This window comes from Lygodium microphyllum, chromosome 1 (assembly GCF_053477565.2).
Source record: "Lygodium microphyllum isolate KBCC chromosome 1, Lygodium_microphyllum_v1.1.10, whole genome shotgun sequence".
NCBI lineage: Eukaryota > Viridiplantae > Streptophyta > Polypodiopsida > Schizaeales > Lygodiaceae > Lygodium > Lygodium microphyllum.
The window spans coordinates 150,979,967-150,986,207 of record NC_141135.1 but is presented as its reverse complement, the minus strand read 5'-3'; the positions used below and the strand labels follow the sequence as shown (position 1 = coordinate 150,986,207).

Here is a 6,241-nt window from a genome sequence, read left to right as displayed (position 1 = left end):
GGCTCCACTTATTCTTGTGAAACTTTTATACCAAAGAAATACATAATACAAACAGTAAAGTGAACAATAGAGCTTACCTGGTCCTGTGTCTGTGTTACTGGCATGACTACCACTACCATAATCTTTTATAAGCCTCTCTTGAAGCTTCAGTTTTTGGAGTATTATATTAGAGGAGTGCTTATTTGCTTCCTTGTTGACCTCTTCAAGTTCGTCGTCACCTTCTGAAGGGGCAGATGCAGATACACCATCTAGATCAAGATTTAACATGGTTGATATTCAGTCAATTATTGCATTGGCACATTTAACATACAATGAGGCTACTGATAGATATGTTCTTGATCAAAATGATTATCGAATCTTTAACGATTTCTTGAAGTCTGCTGGTTAGATGTTTATTTAAATCATGTAAGTATGGAACCATTTGGTTGTAATTTGTGTTTTAGTCATGTTATAACACAGGTGACCTTATTCTTTCCATTTTCATATGATTGCAGGCAACGAATCCTCCACCTTGCAAAGTGGGGAGGAGTTGGAATGACATGAGTTGGATTTTTGTGGGACTGAAGTGTTTTTTGGGAAGGAGTTGGAATGACATAAGCTGAATTTTTGTGGGACTCAAGTGTTTTTTGTGGGATTGAAGTGTTTTTTTGTGGAATGACATGAGCTGAATGACATCCACTATATGTTTTTTGGGAGAGCAGGTAAATTCCAACCATTGTCTCTTGGAAGAACGGGGTTTATCTCGTATAGTACTCTAGTTTTATAGTAGCCCAAATTCAGATTAGTTTCACGTAGCAATTGATTGTGTTATTGATATTTGCAGTACAAGTTCGTAGCAGCATGTATTAAGGCCTTTAACGATTAAGGCCTTCGACGGTTGAATTAATGGGCATGTACATAATATTTTGCTAGCAGCTCTCAAGGACCTTTTGGTTTGGCCAAGTCGGGCAGTTATACCAGTCTTTCCAGGTGATTACAGGTATAAATGAATTACCCTCCTTCTTAAGTGAGTTGTATAGGCTAATATCTGTCAAATGCTTCTCTCCAGTATGCAAGAATATCTAAGAGGACAACATGGTGAAGGTTCCTATCAGTTGTTTTGTTCAATTGTTGATTTAGCATGTCAGTAACTAATTTTTGTGTTGAGTCATCTCTAAAAAGTATTTTTGACAGTGATCCGGAAGCAAGCTATATGGGCCATCTCTATGTTCAGCTAGTTGAAGCAAGAAATCTGGCGAATTCACTGGAAGATTCGACCCCTATGTGATCTAGCAGTTGTTTGCAAGTCACTGTGAAATTTTATATCACTATCAAGGTCTCCTTTTGTAACACAAGAGCAGGTGGTTGGTTTTTTTTCAGAGCTGGGCTGGCTGTGTAGCAGCCTGAGTATGAAACAGGAGTGGCTTTCAGTGGACAACATTGACAGGCGGAGCAACCTTTCTGTGCAGGAGCTTATCACAAACTATGAAGAACCGAATGAGCTAGTAATCATAACAGATGCATTATGTAAGTGGCCAGCCTTGATGAACTGGAACAAGGAGTATCTAGTGAGAGCAGCTATTTGAATCAGCCCAAGTTTACAGCTGCTTTTTTCCTATTTTTTCTTGCAGTGTAGCCTGCAATTGGTTCTATGAGCTCACCGCACGAGAGGAGAGGGCGTCTGACAGATTGGCAGTCCTGCATGGCTTGCCGAAGTTACAGAGTAAGCTGCCAAATCCAACCAAAGAGGCTGATGGAGGAGTATCTTGGAGTCCCTCACAAGTGTATGATAACTATGATACAAGAGGGGGTTGTTCTGCTATAAATGAAGCTGTAGTTTCACAATGTACAAGCCCAATGCCACTGCCTGATGAGCTTGCAGCAGTAAGCCCAATGAGACCGCCGCAAGGGTACCCAAGCAAAGGTCTTTCACAAAGAGCTTCTCCTAGAAGGTGGTCTGCCTCTCCTTTAAAAAAGGTTCAAGTTGGTCGATTTGGGAGCCGGCGGGCCGGGTCGGTCGTGATTCGCAGTATCAATTACTTTTCTGAACGCCAGAGTAAAGAGAGACACCATGTTATGGACACCAGTAGCAGCAGCGATGGTGAAGAAAAGGCTAAGAGCTGTACTCTAGATGAGCCAAACTAAGACTGATGGAGGAAACTCTAGAGCGTAGAAAAGCGGAGATGGATGCCCAAACAGCCAAGCTCAATGACAAAGCTCATGCCAAGGCTCGTGCTGCCAAGCTGCTTGCCCTTTAGGCCAACTTGAGGGATATGCAAAGACTCCAGGTAAAGATCTGGCTGAATTTGTTTTGGCATGAGATTTTGTCCATAGATTCTAATGTGTTATGAATATTTGACATCTGTTGGCAGGAGGATGGAATGGTTGGGCATGGCAATCTTCAACCATTGTTGACAAAGGATTACTCGAGGTCTGATAGTAGTCCTCCCTCTCCTCCCTTAACACCCCGAGTGGTGAAAGAGCAGGCATTGACACCAAAAGCTCATAGGGCAAAGAAGGCGGTGTATGCATCTCAAAAGAACTCAAGCACTCCTGGGAGCTCCAGACGAATAGTTTCCATCTCCCCTAAAACCACTCCTTGAGGAACTCTGGGGTAAGCCATTGGTCCAGAGGACCCCTAGTTCCTCAAATGCCCCTGAGAACTCTCTTTCCTCCTTGGTTCCTTGCTTTTCAGACCCGAAGAATGAAAACATGAAACCATCTCCAGGGAAGTTGTCGGGCTCTGCGATAGTGCTTTCCAAGGATGCTGGGATTCCTGCTCAGCATCCAGGAGCAAGCAAGGCTTTACAATCAGGACCAAATGGCAATGTACCCAAAAGAAGTTCAAGGGTAGAGAAGAAGACCCGACCAAGGCAAACCAGGCAGAGTTTTGTGACAGGTGAATTAACAGATCCATCTCCTATGCCTGAAGGGGAGGTCTCCCTCTCCCTCTTGAGCACTGAAACTGACATAAAAGTGGAGGCTCCTATCATGAGCAAGATAAGGCAAAGTTCTGTTGCTCCTATTCAGGAAATGAATCCCTTTTTGCGCAAAGGGTCTGGCATTGGACCTGGTGCTGGGCCAGGGATTGCAAAACTGAAGGCCGAAGCAGTGAAGAGTTCTGACGAAGATGTCCCAGGAACTCCTACAAGAATTTCTGATGAAGAGGCTCATGCATCTGCAAGGAGCGTCATGGACACCAGCGATGGGGAATGCATTCCTGTGGAAGCCCCAGTTGCAGATGCTTCCTTATCTTCTTACAAGGAGGAGGAGAAAGGGAAAGCACAGACTCTAGAGCTGTCAGATGTTGATGTAACTCATAACTCAGATGGTGGCTTCTTTGCTGTATGCGAAGATGCCAAGGCTACTGAACTTTTGAAGGATGATAAATTGCCACACGTTGAGAGGGGTTGTCACATTGTTTCATTTCCCATGGAATTGGGCACTAATGAACGTCACGATAGTAAGTTTGCATCTGAGCCAGACTCTGTACCTCACACACCTTGGGATGAAGCAGCTGGAAAGGGAGTGCCAAGTGCTACTTTGTCTCAACTTCTCTCTGAGAGTACTGGCCAGGTGGTGCATATTGCATCCTCAGCAAGTGGTTCTGCGTCATTTCGTGCTAATCTAGCAAGTGGAGAGCAATATGCGCCCAGAGTCTCTCCTATGAAAGCTGCCTCTCCGGCTAGCTCAAGTTTGAAGCGTCTAGGCGCTATCATTCCTGACTACTTCAGTCCCTCTGCTGCTACCCTTGTGGAGTCCCCAGTTGGAAGTCTTGCTTCTCGGGATTCTTCTGGAGTTCAGTATTCTTCTGATACGGATCTCACTCACTCACAAAAGAAGTTGGGCTCCTCTCAAAAGTCTATAGTAGTGATCGTTCCACCCAAAGAACCTGCAAGAGGTTTCAAGCGCTTGCTGAAGTTCGATCGAAAAAGTCGCGAAACACCAGATATCATTGTGAGGGATGGTGTATCTGCATCTGCCCCTTCAGAAGGTGACGACGAACTCGAAGAGGTCAACAAGGAAGCAAATAAGCACTCCTCTAATATAATACTCCAAAAACTGAAGCTTCAAGAGAGGCTTATAAAAGATTATGGTAGTGGTAGTCATGCCAGTAACACAGACACAGGACCAGGTAAGCTCTATTGTTCACTTTACTGTTTGTATTATGTATTTCTTTGGTATAAAAGTTTCACAAGAATAAGTGGAGCCTAAGTGAAGGAGGTCAGTGGCAGTTATATTTTAGATTCCATCTTATCTTTTTCATTTTTTTAAAATGCAGACCTATCTGTACAAAGCTCCATTGTTCCATCTAATTTTAAGCTTCAATATGATCATGCTCATGGGAGTACAAAGCTCAAAGGTAGCTTCTTCTGTTGATTTGCATTGATAGCTTTCCACTAGACGAAAGTTGTGTAGCTGAACATATTTCTTTTTATACCTGTTACAGCACCATGATCATTCTTTTCTTTGTCGACTTTTCGTTGCTGTAAACTTGGGCTGATTCATGATGAACATAGACTTGATATTTTTTACACTGTTGAGCAGGAGCAATCTTCTCAATGTATTAGACTTTCTGAAGCGGCCAAATTCTGCTCAACTGGTATCAGGCACAAGAGACCGTGTAAATTTGCATGACAAGTTCAAGAGCTTGTATGTCCAGATGTTTCCTGGTTCTATTGAAGAACTGGAGAGTAAAGCTGCAGCAAAAGCTAAGCAAAGAAATGCTGGCTCATTTTGGGACACAGTGATGGATGCCAAAGTTGGCAGCTTCAAATTTGGTTTCTGAAATGCAGTTTTTTAGTGACCGCTATGTTTAGGCAGGTAATACTCTCTACAATCTTCCTGGTGCATGGTGAGAAAACTAACATATTTGCCTTGAGTTGTATCATGTGATACCTTATTAGGTTCGTTGGCATGCAAAGTCAACTTTGTACCGATTATCCCATTTGCCTGCTGGTGGCATAAAAAAGTTCTCTTTGGTGCTCAAATCATATGCAAGGAAATATATTGAAGTCAAAAATTTATATTTAGCAGCCTCATTGTCTTCATGTCTTTGCCATGTAGTAGCGTATTATTTTTGTAGCTTCATACCCTAAATGCTGAGGGTGGTTGAGATGTGACCAAAATGTCAGTGTTGATACACTCGTCATTTTCTTAATGTTGGCCTCTACTTTGTGTCTCATAAGAACAGGAAGAACTTTTTGCAATCTGAGTAGGGACTCCTGCTTTTTCGAGCTCTTGGCATCAAGGGTTGAACTATGGAGTGATCTCACAAGGACACACTTGCCTCTCTTCTCTATATGGAATGCTGCGCTTTCTTTATTATTATTTTTTTACTCCATGGCATGCCCAATGCAAAGGGCTGATGTGTTTCACCGCACTACGTTTTACAAGATGGACAGTTGCTTCTTATTGCTGTATTGGCCCTAATAGCATGGATTTCAACCTGCATAGGTGTTTTTCTTTGTCCTAATGAAGGTTCTCAGTCAAGGTTGGAAAGCCACTCTCTAGTTGCAGTATCAAATACATTTGACAAAGATCTGCAATCAGACGAGCCAGTTTTTTAGATTACTTTTGAACCGAGTGCTTTCAAGTGCCACATACGATGTTAAGGAAACTTTTCACATAAAATGTCTTCTCCATCCAGTGCCTCAAGTGAATGGGCCTGGACGATTCAGCAAAAGCCTCGACACATGTCCCATGGACAAGAATGGTCTTTCTCTGAATACCTAGCTAAGTGTCGTTGGAGGGTCCTTCGCTAGAAAATGTCTCTATGGGTTGCATTTAAAGGCTGTGTTAGCTTGGAACTAAGTGCTAGAAGTGGGCCTGAATGATTATTGCAGCTCTGACAATGTCTATCTTAGTACCCAAATGTGCTAGATTGTCACACCTAGCATAGTTCTGTTTTAAGAATTTATCAAAGCAAGGTCTTAGTGCCCAAGTGTGCCAGATTGTCACCTAGAATACGTCTATTTTAAGACTTTATTAAAGCAAAGTCTAGACTCATGCAAGCCCTATGCAGTCTGGCATTATGAAGTTGTGTAGCAGAAATGTTGAGAGTAGACCTGTTTTTCTGTTACTAAGCTATCAAAAAAAATTTTGGCGTCTTCCATCTTTCTACTAATGGACAGTTTTGTGGATAGAAACATTTGTGTAGCCGAATAGCATAATATTTAATTGTGGAAGGAGTGGTTGCACACATGGTCATAAGCCATAGTTGCCATGGTTTGAAAGCCTATGAGCCATGCGAATATGTGCG

The 6,241-nt window shown here is 42.6% G+C and overlaps 1 pseudogene; it reads left to right on the top strand.

Annotated features, from left to right (window-relative positions):
• Positions 1-265: 265 nt before the first annotated feature.
• Positions 266-4,768, top strand: LOC148041824 (uncharacterized; annotated as a pseudogene).
• Positions 4,769-6,241: the final 1,473 nt, after the last annotated feature.